This window comes from Tamandua tetradactyla, chromosome 5 (assembly GCF_023851605.1).
Source record: "Tamandua tetradactyla isolate mTamTet1 chromosome 5, mTamTet1.pri, whole genome shotgun sequence".
Lineage (NCBI taxonomy): Eukaryota > Metazoa > Chordata > Mammalia > Pilosa > Myrmecophagidae > Tamandua > Tamandua tetradactyla.
The window spans coordinates 6,584,458-6,607,165 of record NC_135331.1 but is presented as its reverse complement, the minus strand read 5'-3'; the positions used below and the strand labels follow the sequence as shown (position 1 = coordinate 6,607,165).

At 40.7% G+C, this 22,708-nt stretch overlaps 1 long non-coding RNA gene across 1 annotated transcript in view; it reads right to left on the bottom strand.

The window, feature by feature from the left end:
- LOC143683499 (uncharacterized) overlaps positions 1-12,016 on the bottom strand; it is a 52,680-nt gene extending 40,664 nt beyond the window's left edge. Inside the window, exon 1 of the long non-coding RNA XR_013175492.1 lies at positions 11,921-12,016. This is a non-coding gene — a long non-coding RNA (uncharacterized LOC143683499). The remainder of the gene's footprint in view (positions 1-11,920) is intronic.
- Positions 12,017-22,708: the final 10,692 nt, after the last annotated feature.

Below are 22,708 nucleotides of genomic sequence, written 5' to 3'. Positions count from 1 at the left end.
CCTTGCAATTGTATGCTGCTATAAACATTGGTGTGCAAATGTTCGTTTGTGTCTTTGTCCTCATGTCTTCTGAGTAGATACCTAGCAATGGTATTGCTGGGTCATATGGCAATTCTGTATTCAGCTTTTTGAGGAACCACCAAACTGCCTTCCACAGTGGTTGCACCATTTGACATTCCCACCAACAGTGAATAAGTGTGCCTCTTTCTCCACATCCTCTCCAGCATTTTTCATTTTCTGTTTTGTTGATAATGGCCATTCTGGTGGGTGTGAGATGATATCTCATTGTGGTTTTGATTTGCATTTCTCTAGTGGCCAGGGACGTTGAGCATCTCTTCATGTGCCTATTGGCCATTTGTATTTCCTCTTCTGAGAAGTGTCTGTTCAAGTCTTTTTCCCATTTTGTAATTGGGTTGGCTGTCTTTTTGTGTTGAATTGAACAATCTCTTTATAAATTCTGGATACTAGACCTTTATCTGATATGTCATTTCCAAATATTGTCTCGCATTGTGTAGGCTGTCTTTTTACTTTCTCGATGAAGTTCTTTGATGTACAAAAGTGTTTAATTTTGAGGAGTTCCCATTTCTTTCTTTCTTTCTTCAGTGCTCTTGCTTTAGGTGTAAGGTCTATAAAACCACCTCCAATTATAAGATTTATAAGATATTTCCCTACATTTTCCTTTAACTGTTTTATGGTCTTAGACCTGATGTTTAGATCTTTGATCCATTTTGAATTAACTTTTGTATAGGGTGTGAGATACGGGTCCTCTTTCATTCTTTTGCATATGGATATCCAGTTCTCTAGGCACCATTTATTGAAGAGACTGTTCCATCCCAGGAGAGTTGGCTTGACTGCCTTATCAAAGATCAAATGTCCATAAATGAGAGGGTCTATATCTGAATACTCTATTCGATTCCATTGGTCAATATAGCTATCTTTATGCCAGTACCATGCTGTTTTGACCACTGTGGCTTCATAATATGCCTTAAAGGCAGGCAGCATGAGACTTCCAGGTTCGTTTTTTTCCCTCAAGATACTTTTAGCAATTCAGGGCACCCTGCCCTTCCAGATAAATTTGCTTATTGGTTTTTCTATTTCTGAAAAGTGAGGTGTTGGGATTTTGATTGGTGTTGCGTTGAATCTGTAAATCAATTTAGGTAGAATTGACATCTTAACTGTATTTAGTCTTCCAATCCATGAACACAGTATGCCCTTCCATCTATTTTGGTCTTCTGTGGTTTCTTTTAACAGTATCTTGTAGTTTTCTTTGTATAGGTCTTTTGTCTCTTCAGTTAAATTTTTATTCTTTTAGTTACAATTGTAAATGGAATTTGTTTCTTGATTTCCCCCTCAGATTGTTCATTACTAGTGTATAGAAACACTACAGATTTTGAATGATGAACTTGTAACCTGCCACTTTGCTGTACTCGTTTATTAGCTCTAGTAGTTTTGCTGCAGATTTTTCCGGGTTTTCGATGTATAGTATCATATCATCTGCAAACAGTGATAGTTTTACTTCTTCCTTTCCAATTTTGATGCCTTGTATTTCTTTTTCTTGTCTAATTGCTCTGGCTAGAACTTCCAACACAATGTTGAATAACAGTGGTGATAGTGGACATCCTTGTCTTGTTCCTGATCTTAGGGGGAAACTTTTCAATTTTTCCCCATTGAGGATGATATTAGCTGTGAGTTTTTCATATATTCCCTTTATCATTTTAAGGAAGTTCCCTTGTATTCCTATCCTTTGAAGTGTTTTCAACAGGAAAGGATGTTGAATCTTGTCAAATGCCTTTTCTGCATCAATTGAGATGATCATGTGATTTTCTGCTTTGATTTGTTGATATGGTGTATTACATTAATTGATTTTCTTATGTTGAACCATCCTTGCATACCTGGGATGAATCCTACTTGGTCATGATGTATAATTCTTTTACTGTGTTGCTGGATTCGATTTGCTAGAATTTTGTTGAGGATTTTTGCATCTATATTCATTAGAGAGATTGGTCTGTAGTTTTCTTTTTTTGTAATATCTTTGCCTGGTTTTGGTATGAGGGTGATGTTGGCTTCATGGAATGAATTAGGTAGCTTTCCCTCCACTTCAATTTTTTTGAAGAGTTTGAGGAGAGTTGGTACTAATTCTTTCTGGAATGTTTGATAGAATTCACATGTGAAGCCATCTGGTCCTGGACTTTTCTTTTTGGGAAGCTGTTTAATGACTGATTCAATTTCTTTACTTGTGATTGGTTTGTTGAGGTCGTCTATTTCTTCTCGAGTCAAAGTTGGTTGTTCATGCCTTTCTAGGAAGTTTTCCATTTCATCTACATTGTTGTATTTATTAGCAAAAATTTGTTCATAGTTTCCTGTTATTATCTCCTTTATTTCTGAGGGGTCAGTGGTTATGTCTCCTCTTCCATTTCTGATCTTATTTATTTGCATTATTTCTCTTCTTCTTTTTGTCAATCTTTCTAAGGGCCCATCAATCTTATTGATTTTCTCATAGAACCAACTTCTGGTCTTACTGATTTTCTCTATTGTTTTCATGTTTTCAATTTCATTTATTTCTGCTCTAATCTTTGTTATTTCTTTCCTTTTCTTGCTTTGGGGTTAGTTTGCTGTTCTTTCTCCAGTTCTTCCAAGTGGACAGTTAATTCCTGAATTTTTATCCTTTCTTCTTTTTCGATATAGGCATATTGGGCAATAAATTTCCCTCTTAGCACTGCCTTTGCTGCATCCCATAAGCTTTGATATGTTGTGTTTTCATTTTCATTTGCCTCGAGATATTTACTGATTTCTCTTGTAATTTCTTCCTTGACCCACTGGTTGTTTAAGAATGTGTTGTTGAGCCTCCACATATATGTGAATTTCCTGGCCCTCTGCCTATTATTGATTTCCAACTTCATTCCTTTATGATCTGAGAAAGTGTTTTGTATGATTTCAATCTTTTAAAATTTGTTGAGACTTGCTTTGTGACCCAGCACATGGTCTATCTTTGAGAATGATCCATAAGCACTTGAGAAAAAGGTGTATCGTGCTGTTGTGGGGTGTAATGTCCTATAAATGTCTGTTAAGTCTAGCTCATTTATTGTAATATTCAAATTCTCTGTTTCTTTATTGATCCTCTGTCTAGATGTTCTTTCCATTGATGAGAGTGGGGAATTGAAGTCTCCAACTATTATGGTAGATGTGTCTATTTCCCCTTTTAGTGTTTGCAGTGTTTGCCTCATGTGTTTTGGAACATTCTGGTTTGGTGCATAAATATTTATGATTGTTATGTCTTCATGTTGAATTGTTCCTTTTATTAGTACACAGTATCCTTCTTTGTCTCTTTTAACTGTTTAACATTTGAAGTCTAATTTGTTGGATATTAGTATAGCTACTCCTGCTCTTTTCTGGTTGTTATTTGTATGAAATATCTTTCCCCAACCTTTCACTTTCAAGCTATGTTTATCTTTGGGTCTAAGATGTGTTTCCTGTAGACAGCATATAGAAGGATCCTGTTTTTTAATCCATTCTGCCAGTCTATGTCTTTAGATTGGGGAGTTCAATCCATTAACATTTAGTGTTATTACTGTACGGGTAGTACTTTCTTCTACCATTTTGCCTTTTGTATTTTATATGTCATATCTAATTTTCCTTCTTTCTACACTCTTCTCCACACCTCTCTCTTCTGTCTTCATATCTGTCTCTAGTGTTCCCTTTAGTTTTCTTGCAGAGCTGGTCTCTTGGTCACAAATTCTCTCAGTGATTTTTTTGTCTGAAAATGTTTTAATTTCTCCCCATTTTTGAAGGACAGTTTTGCTGGGTATAGAATTCTTGGTTGGCAGTTCTTCTCTTTTAGTAATTTAAATATATCATCCCACTGTCTTCTCGCCTCCATGGTTTCTGCTGAGAAATCTACACATAGTCTTATTGGGTTTCCCTTGTATGTGATGGATTGCTTTTCTCTTGCTGCTTTCAAGATCCTCTCTCTTTGACCTCTGACATTCAGACTAGTGTCTTGGAGAACGCCTATTTGGATCTATTCTCTTTGGGGTGTGCTGAACTTCTTGGATCTGTAATTTTAGGTCTTTCATAAAAGTTGGGAAATTTTCAGTGATAAAATTTCTTCCATTAGTTTTTCTCCTCTTTTTCCCTTCTCTTCTCCTTCTGGGACACCCACAATATGTATATTTGTGCGCTTCATATTATCATTCAATTCCCTGAGTCCCTGCTCATACTTTTCCATTTTTTTCCCTATAGTTTCTGTTTCTTGTCGGATTTCAGATGTTCCATCCTCCAGTTCACTAATCCTAACCTCTGTCTCTTGGAATCTTTTTTTCATCTCTTCTACTGTGTCTTTCATTCCCATAAGTTCTGTGATTTGTTTTTTTCAGACTTTCCATTTCTTCTTTTTGTTCATTCCTTGCCTTCTTCATATCCTCCCTCAATTCATTGATTTGGTTTTTTATGAGGTTTTCCATGTCTCTTCGTATATTCTGGATTAATTATTTCAGCTCTTGTATCTCATTTGAACTATTGGTTTGTTCCTTTGACTGGGCCATATCTTCAATTTTCCTGGTGTGATCTGTTATTTTTTACTGGCGTCTAGACATTTAATTACCTTAATTAATTTATTCTGGTGATTGCTTTCACTTCTCTTACCTAGGGTTTTCTTGCTAGATGAATTTGTTGTCTCTCTGTTCTTTGATTTCAGTTCAGCTTTTTCTGGACCTCTAGTTTAGGTTTTGTTTAAGAGAGGATAATTTTTCGGTTCTTGTTTTCTTGTTTCTTGCCCTACTTGTATGGTGCCTTTTCCCTCCCCACCCTTAGGAGGGTCTATGTAGGTATTATAGACTCCAGCCAGGTTTTCCTGGACTAAACTGGACTCCTATCAGGGGGAAGGAGTCACCTGCGTCAGTTTTCCCTGAGGGTGAGACCCAGCAGGTTAAAAGACTTTCCTGTGAAGTCTCCGGGCTCTGTTTTTCTTATCCTGCCCAGTATGTGGTGCTTGTCTGCCTGCGGGTCCCACCAACAAAAGGTGTTGCAGCACCTTTAACTTTGGCGGACTCTTCCTGCTGGGGGCGTGGTGGAGACGGAGGAGAGGTTGTAGGCTGGTTTTAATGGCTTCAAATTGCCAAACCCTGGTGTCTAAATTCCTTGAGGGAGGGATTCCACCTGAGTTGGGCTTCACCCCTCCCCTGGGGAAGGCACAGGTGGGAGACAGCCCTGAAAGCAGTCCGTTTCTGCCTATGCCTGGGGCAGTTGCAGCCCAAGAAGTCCCACCACTGAATCCAGAGGCAGCCAAGCCTCCATATAAACAGCCACAAAAACCTCCATTTCCTCCCCTTTCCTCTTTTTCTGTTAGCCCAATAAGCGACCTCTGCCTTGACCAGGTTGAGTCTCTTTCGTTTCCCTTTGGGAAGCTGCCTGTGGGGGAGAGGTGCCGGGTGCTGGCTGTCGCAGCTTGGGGAACTCACGGTTCTGGGGAGGCTTGCAGCCAGTCCAGCTGGTCCAGACTGGGGCACACTGTGTGTCTGGTCACTGACGTGGCTCCGGGAGCTGTTCTGTACTGTTTCTGGTTCTTTAGTAGTTTTTCTGGAGGACGAACTAAAACGTGCACATTGCTAAGCTGCCATCTTGGCCCCTCCCTTCGGTCAGTGTACAAATATTTTTTTGTGTCACTGCTTTCACCTCTTCTGGTTATATACTGAATTTTGGTATCGCCAGATCATAGGACAACTCAATATTTAGTTTTCTGAGGAATCACCAAACTTCCACAGTGGCTGTACCATTTTCCCTTATCACCAGCAATGAATAAGTGTTCCAATTTCTCCACATCCTCTGCAACATTTGCAGTGTTGTGTTTGTTTAATAGCAGCCATTCTTATAGATGTGAGGTGATAGCTCATTGTAGTCTTGATTTGCAATTCCCTTATAGCAAATGAAGATCAAAATTTCTTCATATGCTTTTTTAGACATTTGTATTTCTCTTCAGAAAAAAATGTCTCTTCATAGTCTTTGAAAAAAATTCATTTTTATAATTGGGTTGTTTGTTATTTTGTTGTTGAGTTGTATACTTTTGTTATGTACACGGGATAGCAAACCTTTATCCAATATGTGTTTTCCAAATGTTTTCTTGAGTTGGCCACCTCTTCACCTCTTTGACAAAGTCTTTTGAGGCACAGAAGGTTTTGGTTTTGAGGAGTTCCCATGTATCTGTTTTTTATTTTGTTGCTTGTGCTTTGGGTGTAAAGTTTAAGAAGCTGCCTCCTATTCCTAAATTTTGAAGATGTTTCCCTCTATTTTCTTCTAGGGGTTTTATGGTACTGTCGCTTATATTTAGGTGTTTGATCCACTTTGAATGAATTGTTGTATAGGGTGTAAGATAAGTGTCATCTTTCATTCTTTTGGCTATTGACATCTAGAGCTCTCCCATTCCCATGTATTGAAAAGATTATTCTATCCCCATTCATTGGATTTGGGGCATGTTGAAGATCAAGACCATAGATCTACTGGTCTATCCTCACAATCTCTATCCAATTCCACTGGTCATCATTTCTATCTTTGTGCCAAGACCACACTGTCCTGACCACTGTGCTTTATAATAAGCTTTAAAGTCAGGAAGTGATAGTCCTCCCACTTTGGTCTTTTTTTTAGGATATTTTTAGCTACTCAAGGTCTCTTTCCCTTCCAAGTAAATTTGATAACTAGCTTTTCCAAGTCATCACCATAGGGTTGTTGGAATTTTTATTGGTGTTGCATTGAATCTGTAGATTAATTTGAATAGAATTGACATCTTAATGACATTAAACCTTCTTATCCATGATTAGGGAATGTCTTTCCATCTATTTAGATCGTCTTTGATTTATTTTAGCAATGTTTTGTAGTTTTCTATGTACAGGTTCTTGACATCCCTGGTCCTTGACATCCCCAGTTAAGTTTATACCTAGATATTTGATTCTTTTAGTTGCAATTTTGAATGGATATTTTTCCTTAGTTGTCTCCTCTGAAATGTCATCGCTTCAATATAGAAACATTTCTGATTTTTGTACATTAATCTTGTATCCTGCCACTTTGCTGAAATTGTTTATTACTCAAGTAGCTTTGTTGTAGATTTCTCAGGATTTTCCAAGTATAGTATCATGTCTGCAAATAATGAAAGTTTTCTTCCTCCTGTCCTGTTTGGATGCCTTTGATTCCTTTGTCCTGCCTGATTGCTTTAGCAAGAACTTCTAGTACAATGTTGAGTAATATTGGTGAGATAGGGCATCCTTGTCTCATTCTTGATCTTAAGGGGAAGGCTTTCAGTCTCCCACTGTTGAGTATGATGCTGGCTATGGGTTTTTCATACATACCTCTTATGAAATTGAGGAAGTTTCCTTCAATTCCTACCTTTTGAAGTGTTCTTATGAGGAAAGAAAGGATGCTGAATTTTGCCAAATGCTTTTTTAGCATCAATCAATATGATCATGTGATTTTTCCCTTTCGATTTATTAACATGCTGCATTACATTGATTGATTTTCTTGTGTTGGACCACCCTTGCATTCCTGGTATAAACTCTACTTGGTCATGATGTATAATTCTTTTAATGTCATTGGATTCAGTCTGCTAGTGTTTTGTTGAGAATGTTTGTATCTATGTTCATTAGGGAAATTGGCCTGTAGTTTTCCTTTCTTGTAACATCTTTACCTGATTTTGGTATTAGAATGATTTTTGGTTCCTAAAATACATTAGGTAATGTTCATTTTTCTCAATTTTTGGAAGAGTTTGAGCAGGATTAGTGTTAGTTCTTTTTGGAAGGTTTGATAAAATCCCCATGTGAAGCCTGGCCCTGGACTTTTCTTTGTAGAAAGATTTTTGATGACTGATTGAGTCTCTTTACATGTGATTGGTTTGTTGAGATCTATCTAAAAAAGAAATAGCTCTTCTCTTTCTTCCTGAGTAGGTATAGCTTGTTTGTGTGTTTCTGGGAATTTGTCCATTTCATCTAAGTTGTCTAAATTTGTTGGCATATAGCTGTTCATAGTATCCTCTTATGATTTCTTTTATTTCTTCAGGATCTGTTGGAATGACCCCTCTCTCATTTCTGATTTTGTTTATTAGCATCCTCTCTTTTTTTCTTTGTTACCCTTGCTAGTGGACCATCGATTTTATTCATTTTCTCAAAGAACCAACTTCTAGTTTTATTGATTCTTTCTATCGTTCTTTTCTTCTCCCATTCATTTAACTCTGCTTTAATCTTTGTTATTTATCTTATTCTATTTGCTTTGGGGGTTAGCTTGCTGTTCTGTCTCAAGTTCCAGGCAAGCAGTTAAGTCCTCAATTTTTGTTCTTTCTTGTTTTTTTTAATATAGGCATTTAGGGCAATAAATTTCCCTCTCAACACAGCCTTTGCTGCATCCTATGAGGCCTGATACATTATATTCTCATTTTCATTCATCTCCAGATAGCTACTGATTTCTCTAGCAATTTTTTTCTTTGACCCACTGGTTGTTTAAGAGTGTTTTATATAATCTCCATATATTTGTGAATGTTCTCATTCTTTGGTGGTTATTGAGATCCAGCTTCATTTCATTGTGATCAGAGAAAGTGCTTTGAATAATTTCAATGTTTTAAAATTTATAAAGACCAGTTGTTTGCCCCAGCATATGATCTATCCTGGAAAAAGATTGTTCTATGAGTATTAGAGAAGAATGTATAACCTGGTGTTTTGGGGTACAGTGACCTATATATCTGTTAAGTTTAATTTATTTATCAAGTTGTTTAACTTCTCTGTTTCCATGTTAATCTGTCTGGTTGTTCTATCTATAGAAGAGAGTGGTGTATTGATGTCTCCTACTATTATTGTTGAAACATCTATTGCTCCCTTCAGTTTTGCCAAAATTTACCTCATATATGTTGGAACTCTTTGATTCTGGATTTTCTGCTTCTCTTCAAGATTTAACAGACTGATTAGTATGTGTCTTAGGGAAGGCCTATATAGATTTATTCTTTTTGGAGTTCGTTGGGCTTCTTTGACTTGTATATGTATGTCATTTCTAAGGGTTGGGAAGTTTTCCCCCATTGTATCCTTAACTACTCTTCCTAGCCCTTTACTTCTCTCTTCTCCTTCTAGGATACCAATGATTCTTATATTTCTGTGCTTTGTTTAGTCTATTATTTCCCTGAGATCCACTTCACATTTTCCCATCTTTTTTTCCATTTGCTGTTTTGAGTGCTCAAAATCAGTTGTCCTGTCCTCTAGTTCACTTATTCTTTCTTCTTTGTCTTCAAATCTGCTGTTGTGTGTCTTTAGTATGTTTTTCATTTGGCCTCCAGAATCTTCAATCTCCATGATATCTGCTATTTTTCTATTGCTTCTTTTAAATTCCTCTTTATGCTCTTCTCGTGTCTTCTTGATCTCCTTTATGTCATTAGCCATCCCACTTATTTTATTAAGTAGAGTTGTATAAACATCTTTGATTAGTTGTTCTAACATCTGTGTTATGTTAAAACACCTCTGGTGTTTTAATTTGTTCTGGGCTATATCTGTCTGCATTGTGATATGCTTAGTGATCTTCTGCTTTGTCGCATGTTAATTTCTTGATTGATTTACTTTGGGAGTTGATTTCTTTCAGTAGTCTAAGGCCTTGTATTTGCAGGATGGTTGTGAAGCAGGGAGCAGGTCATGAGGTGGGGCACTCAGTGTGGAGATTTGTTTCAGGGCAGGTATAGGCACAGGTTGGGGATGTTACACTGATGCTTGTGCACATGGATACCCAGCAGCCAGGGAGGATGTGCACAGGTCTGGGGGGTGTAACCCTGGTGTGCACTGGTCTAAGGCACAGGGCCTTTTGTGCACATGCACAGAGCTATGGCAGCAATTTGGCATTATACATTCATGGGCTGGGGGCAGATGTGACCCAGCTGCACAGGTCAGCACTTTCTCAGAGCTGTGAAGTGTGATTGAGGGCCATGCGTATGCGTGCGTCTAAGAGTGCTCCAATAAATGGGAACCATATTCCTATATTCAAAGTCCCAGTATTGGTAAGATGTGTTTCCCCAAGCTGATCTATCGATCTCCAAGTTGATCTAAGAATTGAGGCAATCATAGTCAATTTGAATCAATCCTTGCTATACAAAGCTGATTTTAAAATTTAAATAGAAATGCAAATTACCTAGAATAGCCAAAGTAGTTTTGAAAAAGAGCTACGTTTGAGGGCTTACTCTGCCTACTTTTGCAATATCTCAGAAAGCTACAGTATTTGAGATAGTTTGGCATTGCTGCAAGAACATATAAATAAGCCACTGGAACAGAATAGTGTCCAAAAATAGACCCAATCTTTTGATAATGGTTAGGTTTTCGACAAAGAAGCTGAAGCTATTCAGTGGTGAAAAGGAAGTCTTTTCAGGAGATGGTGCTTGAGAAACTTGGTTTCTGTATGGAGGAAAATAAGATTCAACCTTTATCCTCACACCATACAAAAATTAATTTAAGATGCATCATGGACTAAATATAAAAGCTTAAATTTATCAATTTTAGAAGAAAACACAGGAGAATATTTTTTCCTAACCTTGGGGTAAGCAACTATGTCTTAATTAACATGCAAAATCACTTAGCAGAAACAAGAGAAAATTAATAAATTAGACTTCATAAAACCCTATGTTCATCAAAATATATCATTGTGAAAATAAGTAGGCAATCTGCAGAGTGGGAGAAAACACTCTCATTACACAACACTTGAATCCCAAATATATAAAGATTTGCTGCAACTCAATAAAAAGATAACGCGATTGAAAAATAGGGAGAGGAATGGGGAGAGGAGTGAACAGACACTTCATAAAGGAAGATCTGTGTATGGCACAAGAAAAAGTCATCTGGGAAATGCAAATTTAAACCCTGATGACTATACCCTATCTCCAGCGGCTAATATTAAAAAGATCAAAGCACCTAATATTGGCAAATTCGTCATACATTGCGGGTGGTACCATCAAATACTGGACCACTTTGGAAAACGTGTTGTCAGTTTTGGGTTAGTTAAATATACACTTACCATTTTAATTTGGAATAGCATTCTCTGGTATTTTTCTGAATGCAGTGCAAACATGCAAAGAAGAATGTTTTGTGCCAGAGTTATTCATGGAGAACTAAAAACGGAAACAGCCCAGTTGTCCACCAGTAGCAGAATGCATAAATGATCATCTCTTCTTCAAATAATGGGATGCTACTAAGACATAAAACGGAGCATACTACTGACTTATGCACCTTTCTTTATCGAGTGGAATGAAAGAAGCCAAATGTGAGTATTTCCTACATGATTACATTTACCTGGCAATCAAGAGTAGGCAGAGCTAAATCCTGGGGGTAGAAGTCAGAGCCGTGTTTGTCTTTAGAGGGGGAGGATGTTGGTGGGAAAGGGGCACTAACCAGGGTGTAGAAATGCCCTTTATCCTGAGCAGGAAATAGATGACATTGGTAAGGACCTTTTCTTAAAAAAAACTCATAATTGTACACATAAGATCCATGCATTTCACTGTATACAGATATGTAAAATAAGTAATGTCATGGGAAAAATAATTAACTTTCAAAACAAACAAAGCCAAGCACATACCCCATGTTCTCCCAATCTCAGGTAAGCCCCCGCTGACCCCTAACAACAATGAAAATAAGCAGGAAGGCTTGGAGAGGAGGCTGGATCTTTTCTGTGACCTTTGCAGGCAGGACCAGCCTCTGGGCTGCTAAAGGAAGGGTTTAAACGAAGAGGGGAAGGAGCATCAGGCAGTGGCAGGGGATACAGCTCCCCAACCACAATACTTTGGGACCTCAAGTGCAGAGAATGGGCAGGTTAGACTTCTATAGAAAATTCTGGCCTCTGAAGTAGTCAGGTTGCTTGACTGTTCCCCTCTGAGTTCAAGCATCTCCTCCAGCCCTGCCCTCAGGTGCTGTACAGATGTCATTACCTGTGTTTGTCAGGACCAGAGCAACTTGGGCCTCACTTCTTTCTTGAACCTTGTCTCCTCTCCCCTAGCCATGTTGATGGTCTTCCCTGATTGCTGGGCACTTGTTTGGATTCCAAGTAGAACATTCTGAGAACATTCTGTAGGGTTCTTTTTTTTTTTTCATGGGCAGGCACCAGGAAATGAACCTGGGTCTCCAGCATGGTAGGTGAGAACTCTGCCTGCTGAGCCACCATGGCCTGCCCTCTGCAGGGTTCTGAGAGGACTGTCATAGTCCAGAAGCAGGGGACTGGCAACCAGGTGCCCCTGTCACTTCCAGTTCATCCTGGAGAAGCTGGGCGAACTTCCATGGTGTTATCTAAAGGCTTGAGACAAAGCCCAGGTTGCACTGGGTTTCCTTGGGAGATGTTAAGGCAGTTATGACTTTAATTGTTTTATTGTAAATAGTCAACTTGTGGAGAAAAGAAATTGTAGCTCAAAGATTTTTTTTTTGCCTGTTTTAAAAATTGTAGAATTCACAACAAGCTTGGCCTGATTGCAGAAATTCATGGCTTGAGGCCCTTTCAATGCACGCCAGCTCTCTGAAGGAATTAGAAACACTAAATTTAGCAGCAAGTAATAGAAGTCTGAACAAGTCCATCTCTTTAATTGAGAATAAAATAGAACTTCTCAAAGAAGGTCTAGACAGAGAGCCCCCTAAACCTTAATTTTAACTGTTTGTGGCTCATATTCAAACATGGTTATAGTCCCTAGAGATAAATCAGAGGCCCTCAAATCCCCCAAAATAACATAAAGCCCTCTTAGAAGGACAACAACCTCAAATGCCACCAGTGGATGGTTTGAGTGAAAATCCTCATCTTCAGGGAATCTAGTCTGCTTTCATGGGAAACTGAAGGAGTGGTGGTAAGAGCAAAGGACCAGGGGAGAGGGGCCAAGATGGTGGTGTAGTGAGGTGTGGGATTTAGTTTATCCTCCAGGGAGCTAGTAAATAGCCAGGAACTGTGCAGAACAACTGCTGAGGGGACATCAGTGATGGGAACACATTATATCAAAAATCAAATCAAATCAAATTGAGTTGATGGAAGATATGGTAAATGAGATGAAGGATGTAAAGAAGATATTGATTGGCTAAACAAAAGAAGAACTCAAAAGTTTGAAAAAACAAATCACAGAACTTATGGGACTAAAAGGCACAATAGAAGAGATGAAAAAATATGGAGACCTACAACAATAGATTTGAAGAGGCAGAAGAAAGGATTAGTGAACTAGAGGACAGAACGTCTGAAGTCTTAAGCACAAAGGAAGAGATAAAGAAAAGAATGGAAAAATATGAGCAGAGTCTCAGTGGATTGAAAGAAAACATGAAGCACATGAATATACATTTTGTGAGTGTCCCAAAAAGAGAGGAGTAGGGAAAAGGGCCTGACAGACTGATGGAGGAAATAATCACTGAAAATTTCCCATCTCTTATGAAAGACATAAAATTGTAGATCTAGGAAGCATAGCATTCCACAAGCAGAATAGATCCAATAGATCTACTCAAACACACTTACTAATTAGATTGTCAAGTGCCAAAGACAAAGAGAGAATTCTGAAAGCAGCAAGAGAAAAGCAATCTATCACACACAAGGGAAGCTCAATAAAACTATGTGTGGATTTCTCAGCAGAAACCATAGAGGTGAGAAGGCAGGGGTATGATATATTTAAGATTATGAAAGAGAAAAACTACCAACCAAGAACTCTATACTCAGCAAAACCATCCTTCAAATATGAGGGGGAGTTTAAAATATTTTCAGGAAAAAAGTCACTGACAGAGTTTGTGACTAAGAGACAAGCTCTACAAGAAATACTAATGGTAGCACTACAGGCAGATAGGAAAAAACAGGAGAGAGAAGTCTGGAGAAGAGTATAGAAATGAAGACTATCAGTAAAGGTAAAAAAGAGAAAAAAAATAAGATATGGCATATAAAATTCAAAAGACAAAGTGATAGAGCAAAGTACTGCCTTTGCAGTAAGAACATTAAATATTAATGGATGAAACTCCCCAATCAAAAAACATAGACTGGCAGAATGGATTAAAAAACAGGACCCATCTATATGCTCTCTACTGGAGACTCACGTTAGACCCAAGGACAAAAACAAATTGAAAGTGAAAGTTGGAAACAGATATTTCATGCAAAAACAACCAGAAAAGAGTGGGGTGGCTATCCTAATATCTGACAAATTAAACTTCAAATGCAAAACAATTAAAAGAGTCAAAGAAGGACACTATGTATTAATAAAAGGAACAATTAAACAAGAAGACATAACAGTCAGAAATATTTAAGTCCTGAGCCAAAGTGCCCCAAAATATATGAGACAAACACTGACAACACTGAAGGGAGAAGTTTATATCTCTATAATAATAGTGGAGACTTCAGTTTACCACTCTCATCAATGGATAGAACATCTAGACAGAAGAAGAATGGGGAAACAAATTTTGAATAATACGATAAATGAACTAGACTTAACAGACATTTCCAGAACATTACACCCCACAACAGCAGGATACACATTTTTCTCAAGTGCTCATGGTTCATTCTCAAGGAAAGACCATATGCTGGGTCACAAAGCAAGCATCAATAAATTAAAAAAGACACTTTCTCAGATCATAATGAAAAGAAGTTGGGAATCAATAACAGACAAAGCATCAGAAAATTCCCAAATATAGGGAGGCTAAACAACACACTCTTCAACAACCAGTGGGTCAAGGAAGAAATTGCAAGAAAAGTCAGTAAATATCTTGAGACAAATGAAAATGAAAACACAATTAATCAAAACTTATGGGATGCAGCAAAGGCAGTGCTGGGAGGGGAATTTACTACCCTAAATACCTTTATTAAAAATGAAGAAAGAACAAATTGATGAATTAACTGTTCACCTGGAGGAACTGGAAAAAGAACAGCAAGCTAACCCTAAATCAAACAGAAAGAAGGTTAGAGCAGAAATAAATGAAATTGATAAAATGTAAACAATAGAGAAAATCAGAAAAACTAGAAGTTGGTTCTTTGAGAAAATCAATAAAGTTGCTGGACCTTAGCTAGGCTGACAAAGGGGAGAGGATGCAATTAAATAAAATAAAAAAATGGAAGAGGGGATGTAATCACTAAACCCGCAGAAATAAAGGAGGTAATAGGAGGACACTATGAACAACTATATGCTAATAAACTAGACAATGTAGGACAAATAGACAACTTCCTAGAAAAGCATGAACAACAAATAGTGGTTCACGAAAAAATAGACAACCTCAACAAAGCAGTCATAAGTCAAGAGATTGATTGAATCAGTCATCAAGAAGCACCCCAAAAGAAAAGTCCAGGACCAAAGGCTTCATTCAAGAAAGAATTAATACTAATTCTGCTCAAACTCTTCAAAAAAATTGAAGAGAAGGAAAAGCTACTGAATTCATTCTAAAAAGTCAACACCATCACCCTAATAGCAAAACCAAATGCTATAAGAAAATAAAATTATAGACCAATCTCTTTAGTGAATATAGAAGCAAAAATCCTCAACAAAATACTTGCATATAGAACCCAGCAGCACTGGGGTTTTTTATAATTCTTTTTATAATTAAAAGAATTATACACCATGACCAGGTGTGATTTATTGCAGGTAATACAAACTGGTTCAACGCAAGAAAATCAAGTAATATAATATGCCAGATCAAGAAGTCAAAGCAGAAAAACCACATGATCATCTCAATTGATGCAGAAAAGGCATTTAACAATACTCAATGTACTTTCTTAATGAAAACACTTCAAAGGATGGGAATAGAAGGGAATTTCCTCAACATAATAAAGGGAATGTATGAAAAACCCACAGCTAACATCATCCTCAATGGGGAAAGACAGAGAGCTTTCCCTCTCAGATCAGGAACAAGACAAGGATGCCTACTGTCACCACAGTTACTTAACATTGTGCTGGACATTCTAGCCAGAGTGATTAGACAAGAAAAAGAAATAAAAGGCATCCAAACTGGAAAGGAAGAAGTAAAACTCTCACTGTTTGCAGAAAAGCAAAGGACTGGAATGAACAGGAAACAATACTTGGTAACTTGCATACAGGAAACAAGTTCTAAGGGTTAGGATCAGTTCCATTTCTGATGGAAACCTGCTGAACATGCCAGTGTGCCTGTTGTCCTTCGAGAAGGTGCACAGAGGGTGGCAACTTGGAATTGAATATAGAGTGAACCTGGAAATGAAGACCATAATGCAAATGCTGATTTATAGAAACTGATTTATGCAGAAAAGTTAAATACTTCTTTAGAAACACTGCAAGGGGAAAGAAGAAATATATAAGACATCTGAAGAAAATCCAATAAACAAAACACTTAGCATTCCAATTAAACTCTCCCAACTGAGCTAGCATTTTCTATGGTCAGAAAATGGGGTTCAAAATGGAATTTTGAAACTTCAGTTGAAAATTAAAATGCAGCCTGAATTGTATCAACATGTCATGAAATTCTATAGAAAATTGTTTGCAGGGAAGAGTATTCACTTAGGGATCAAAAAGACCTTTCCAAAGGGCGTAAAACGTCAGCCATGTTCCCTCAGAAGATGGAAAAGAAGAATTAGAAGAAAAGCACACCTTTTTAAATCAAAACCAGATTATCTCTTTTGGAAAGAGAAATGAGATAATTGAGTGGTGGCCTTTTCCAGTGAGAAAAAGTTCAATGACAAAGATAAAGCAGATGTATACAAGAGACACAGAGCTTAAATCTGAGCTCTTTATCAAAAGGTTCTTATACTTCTGCCATTCCAAAGGCAGAACTTGTCAGAAACATGGAAGACCCTGTGGTTTATCAGATGCAATGAAGGAGGAGAGCTGGCCAGTGATAGAAAGCTGAGTATTGAAATTGATAAATTTGTGTCCTCTCTCTATTGCCAAAGTTCAGTGGGAAAATATAATCTCTCATGAAAAATCTTTGTAGGCACACTGTTTTATACCTTTTTAAAATGCTGGGCTGGGGGTAAGGAAAAATGAGCATTTTTAGGGCATGGCACTTGTGTGTATTTATATACTGTCTAAGCATTTTGTGGCCCTACCCCCAAGCAGGATCTAAGAAATTGAAACTGACAGGTAGTATGTTTTGGATTGGCAGAGTTACTGCTCACACAGGCCATGCCATGTCCAGATTCTCATGAATATCTGAATTAATCACTTCCAGGTGGTTACCTGGAGCTTAATCCTCCTCTGTGTTGTGAATGCCAAGAAATAGTCCAGTGCCTGGGAATGCAAAGTACTTGAGAACTGTTTGATGAATGAATGTGTGATAACTGTTTGGTGAATGAATGTGTGAATGGGTGAATGTTGTAATTGTTGGCAATGTTTTGGTTGATAGTAACTGAAATCCATCCAAGAAGTTAACAACCAAGGAATTCATTAGCTCTTGTAAAGGAAGTCCAGGGTTATGGATTCTGGTATAGCTAGACCCAGCTACTCAATATACATAGGCATTTTTCTTGTTATTTTCTGCATTTACTTTACATTCATATAAGCTTTCCCCAAATTGTAGCAAATCTAGACTAGACTAGTAGATCTAGATTTACAGTCTATCAGCCCAGACCTCATAAACACATATCTACTTAGAAAGCTATAAATGAGGATGCTTACATGCCTGCACATTGCTGGCAGCCATCTTGTGATCACGAGGGAGCTCCTGTCTTGGATAACAAAGAGAAGAAGTGGAAAAACATCAGGTTCACAGTGATACTATGGAACTGTTAGATGAAGCAGCACTTGAAGTGCATTGTACATCTTTGCTTTCTGAGTGTGTTGACCAATAAATTCATTTTATTTTTAAGCCAGTTTGAGTCCAGCTTTTTCTTATTTGCCATAGAGAGGTTTCTAGCTAAAACAGATGGACAGCATGTTTTGTGTATGGTTAGAGAAACTTTAAGGGATTTTAAGAGTCCATATATTTAAATGTGAGGGAAAAAAATGTGTAAGAAATGGAAGCCAACTTGATGGTTATATTCATGAAAAGAATGGATCAAGATCCCTGTCCACCATTTTTCATACCGTTTGTGAAAACACCCAGTTCTCCTTACTTATTCAAAAGTTTGATTCAAAGTAACACATGCTTGAGCTTCTGTTGAGAACTTGATTGCATATTGATTGCTGATAGTGTTACAAAGATGCAGTTGTGAGATACAAACTTTCCTTTCAGGTATATACAGGTAAACAGGGTCACAATTATAATACATGACGGAGACACACACACAAAGACTTGGGAAGGTATTCACACATTGTGAGGGTCCTAATACAGAATGAAAATGCAGATCCCCTTATTAAAAATTCAGGGCAAAAGTACTGTTTAAAGTAATAAAATAGAAAGCTTTTTCCTTCCCAGCTCTCTCTCTTGACTTGTCATATTGTTTTTATTTGCTATTTAATGTTGTTCTAAATTAAAGAAAAATAAAAATTTAAATTATCAGCATGAATTTTGCTGTTCATCTTTCTATCATGCTTGGACATTTAAAATGCAAGTAGCAGAGCATTTGACCCATATGCCAAATCACGGGAATTAAGCATATTTCATAGCTGGTACATGCATCTGTATTTTGTTCATACCAGAACAGTGGAAATGCTGCACAAAACTAAGCCACACTTAGTTCACTTCTTTGTAGGTGCACATTTTCTAGCTTCTCTAGCATTATCAGCTTATGGACAAATGAGGAAGGACTTAAAGGAAAAGGGACTATTTAGTTATCTTTCCCTTTCCTTTTACATCTAATCATCTTCAACATTAGTCATTGCATAATAGAGGTGAGAAACATATGAGTAAGAAAGCCTAAGTTAGGGTTCTTTGGCCGTTCATGGTTCTTAGAATGCCATTGCCTTCTTTTTTTGCATTCGAAGCAATTTCCGGGTCAAATGAAACGTGAGCTGTTGGGGCTGCCAGTACCCTTTCTTGCTCAGGTGAAGCTGTACCCACTTACTTTGCACTAACTTGGAGAGTAGCGGAACTCTCGTGCATTGAGAACCCACCAGAATTCTGCGCTCCTGGCGTGTTGCAGACACTATATGAAATCGGGGTGGCAAGGATTGGTGGGCACAGAGCACACGTGTCTCCTCTGCTCACGTGCACGCCTCTTTGTCCCTACGGACCTGCTCTATGAAACAGTGCCTCAAATGTCACATTATTGAGAATTTCAGGGTGGTGGGACCGGATCGTTGAGCCAAGTGTGGGCGCTTCTGAACTTGGTGCCCCATGTGATGGCACAGGCCACCCCCCAGGAAGCCAACCCCACTTGGGGTGCAGGAGGGAAGGGTGCACAGATTTCATGAATGGGCTTTTGAGACAATTTGTGGGGTTAAAGGTAGAGTTACCAGAGGTTATTCCTGGGAGCTGAGTGGGACGCACCTGAAAGGGAGGGGGTGGTTTCCCTGCTCTTGCTCTGAATCTTCCTAAACAGGGGAGGGAAGGACAAGGGCATATGCTTGAGGTCCCAGGGACCGTGGCTGTTCCCTGCACACCTTCATCTCTGCCTCGGTGGCCCTTCAGTGACAGCGCGGCGGCGGTGGTGACAGTCGGTGGCTGCTGTGGTGGGGGGGTGGCAACCTGCTCCCTCCCCATGGGCAGTGTGCATGCCACACCACACCTGCTCGGGGCTGGGCCCTGTGACTGGCTTTAGCCAGGAGGCTGAGGGTGGAAGTGACAAGGGGACAATGCCAGGAGGCACGGGGTCTCCACTCACTGCCCCCACAAGTGCCCCAGGCCAGGCGTCCTCTCCCCTAGCCCGGGACCTGCCATAAGGTCACACGGGGACTTGCATGGAATGAGGGACCTGGAATGGTGCCCACATGCCCAGGCTCCTGGCACGGGCTCCTTCTAGTCCGAAGTGTAAACAGGCAGAGCTGGCTCATGATCCAGGAGGGAGGTGTGTGTGCCAGGGTCACCTGCAGACGGTGGCACATACGGTGCCAAGATTGGCACTGGGGAGGCGAAAATAACCACACTGTCTCCCAGTTGTCAGCGTTACTGAGTTGGACCCGAGCATTTGCCTGTTGCACGGCCATCCTGCCAGCCACCTGTAGGCCACTTTGTCCTGCCCATTTAGAGATGGGGATATGGAAGCCGATGCGGGCAGAGTTTCTGGTGCAAGGCCACAGAGTGGTGCCACCAGCTCGGAAGGGGACTCGAGCTCCCACAGAGCTGGCCCGGACCCGCGCGCAGGGGCCAGCACCTTCAGACTGTCCCCTTCCTTGCTGTCCCCTCCACCAGCCATGTAGGCAGGGACAGGTCTGGGAGGAGCGCCAAGCTGGGTCGTAAGAAGAGGGGACGTGGGAGTCACCTTCAGCCTGCACACAGGCTTTATTTGGCCTCCTTGGCACTTGTTTGTATACTTTAGAGTTAGTGACTAACCCTCACAAAATCAGGTTTCACATTAAAATACTCGAGTTCTCTGGCTTCTCTTGAAGACGTCGGTTGCATTGGCCCTACTGGATGCAGAGACCTGGCTCTTCTCCGCCAACAGCGCTGGGCAGAGATGGGGAGAAGAGCCTGCAGCCCCAGCGCGCATGGGGTTTGTAGAGGAGACGCCCATTCAGTCTTTCTTCTCCCCACAAATATGTGCAGGGGCCTGGGCCAGTTTCCCGGGGCTGCGGTGACAAAGTGCCACAAGCTGGGTGGCTTAAAAACCACAGCCATTCGCTGCCCAGTAGCTCTGGGGGCCACAAGTCTGAAGTCAAGGGGTGGGCAGGGCCCGGCTTGCTCCCTGGCTGCAGGGGACGCTCCTCCTGGGCCCTTCCATCTTCAAGTGGTGGCGGCAGAGGGGGCCTGCCCTGGGTCCCTGGGTGGCAGCCGCAGTGCCCCGCTCGCCCCCGCCTCTGCCCTCGCTGACCCCTCTCTCTCTCTGTGTCCTTGTCCCTCCTCTGATAAGGACCCCAGCCGTTGGATTTCGGGCCCACTCTAAGCCAGTGTGAACGCATCTTAACTAGTTTTTTCTGCAAAGACCCTATTTCTAAAAGAGGTCTCAGGTGTCGGGGTTAGGACTTGAACACATCTTCTGGGGGTACACGTTTCACCCACAATAGGGAACTGCTAAGTGGCAGGCATTGTCCCAGGGAAACAGGATGCATAAATGCTCAGGAAACTTATATTTTTGCAGGAAGAGAAAGGCAGTGAACAAGTCAGCGAGTGCATGTATAGTAAGTTGGCGGGGGTGGGTTGGGGAATGAAGCGCTGTGGAGAAGCATAAAGCAGGGCAGGAGTCCAGCGAGGTGACAGGGACTGAAAAGAGAAAGGTGAGCAAAGGCCCATTGGGAAACCGGCACTTGAGCACCGACCTAAAGGAAGTGAGTGCATCGGGCTGCGTCACATCTGGGGAAGGGAATGTTCCAGAGAGAGAGAGAAGGGCAATTGCAAAAACCTCAACAGAGGTGCAGGCCCAGCATTTTTGAGGTGCAGAGAATCAGCCAGTCCCACGCCAGTGGAGAGAGTGAGCGTGTCAGGGACACTGAAGCAGGGGCTGCAGCTGGCATTTCTGGTCTACATGTAGCCTGGAAATATTTGGTAAGCAGGACTCCAGACTCCACCATAACTGTTACTTTACAGATGCACACCCAAACATGCATCCTGATAAAGGAAGTGCACCATCAAAACATTTGGAAATCACTCCCCTAGAGAAATAGTAGAGCTGGGAAATTTGCAGTCAGGGAATGGTCTCCAGCCTTCCTGCTGTGATTGCTGGCAAACTTCGGGGAATTCCAAAGTGACTTTAAATCTCTTCACTGACTTGGCTGTCGGAAGGGTGGAAATGGGTCCCGGGTGATGGGTGCTGCCCCCCCACAACCCTTTCCACCTGCCCTTTCCTTCTGTGTTGTCTGTTTCTCAGACCTTGAGCAGGCTCCAATGTAGAAACCCTGTCTCGTCCTCTTCCCTTCCGGAAAACTTGCTGCTCAGGTTCAGAAGTCAAATCAGGAGCCCTTTTCTGCCACAGAGAAACAATGATGATAAATTCTTTACACATGCAAATATATTCTGGGTGATACCTTAGATTTGTAATTATAAAATGCTAGGAGATAACTGATTTAACATCTTAAATATCATGCCCTATTTCAATGACAATTAAGCTTTTGGCTGGCTGAGGAATGAGCGTATGCATCCCTTAACTCTGTTGGGTAAATACTCATCAGGCGGTGATGACATGCTGTGATTGTCGGGTTTGGGGAGATGATTCCTTTGCTACCTGCTACCTCTAGCTCGTGGCATCCCTGAGGCCACCTGGGAGAAGCCCTATAACCTCAGGAGGCGGGCCTTCGGGGACAGGTAGGATGCTGGAGGCACTGAGGGCCGCTCCTCTAAGCTCAGGGATAGAGTCTCACTGTGGACCCCGATAATTAACAGCCGCATCTAAGTGCTGACCGGGAGGAGAAGTGACCACTTGGTTTCATGGAAAGGGCCCGGCTCTCCACAAGGGGGATCTGCTCTGCAGCCGGGCCCCAGCCCCGTGCCTTGCGCGCCTTGGGGAGGAGGGACGCCTCTGCCCCTGCGTGGCTGGCACTCAGATGTCAGCACTGGGCAGAGCCGGGCCCAGCTGGGTTCCCTCAGTTCCATTCTTAGCTCAGGAGGGAAGTGGACGCAGAGGGGATGTGGCAGGGGCTGGGGACAGGGACGCAGCAATTGAACCTCATCCACCACCCTCTTCCCCGCTTCACATGCACCCTCCACCTTCTGAAGTTCCCTGGGGAAGAGCCCCTGGAGCGCTGGAGGAGTGACTGGGGGCTGGGGTGGGGGCCTTGGAGCAA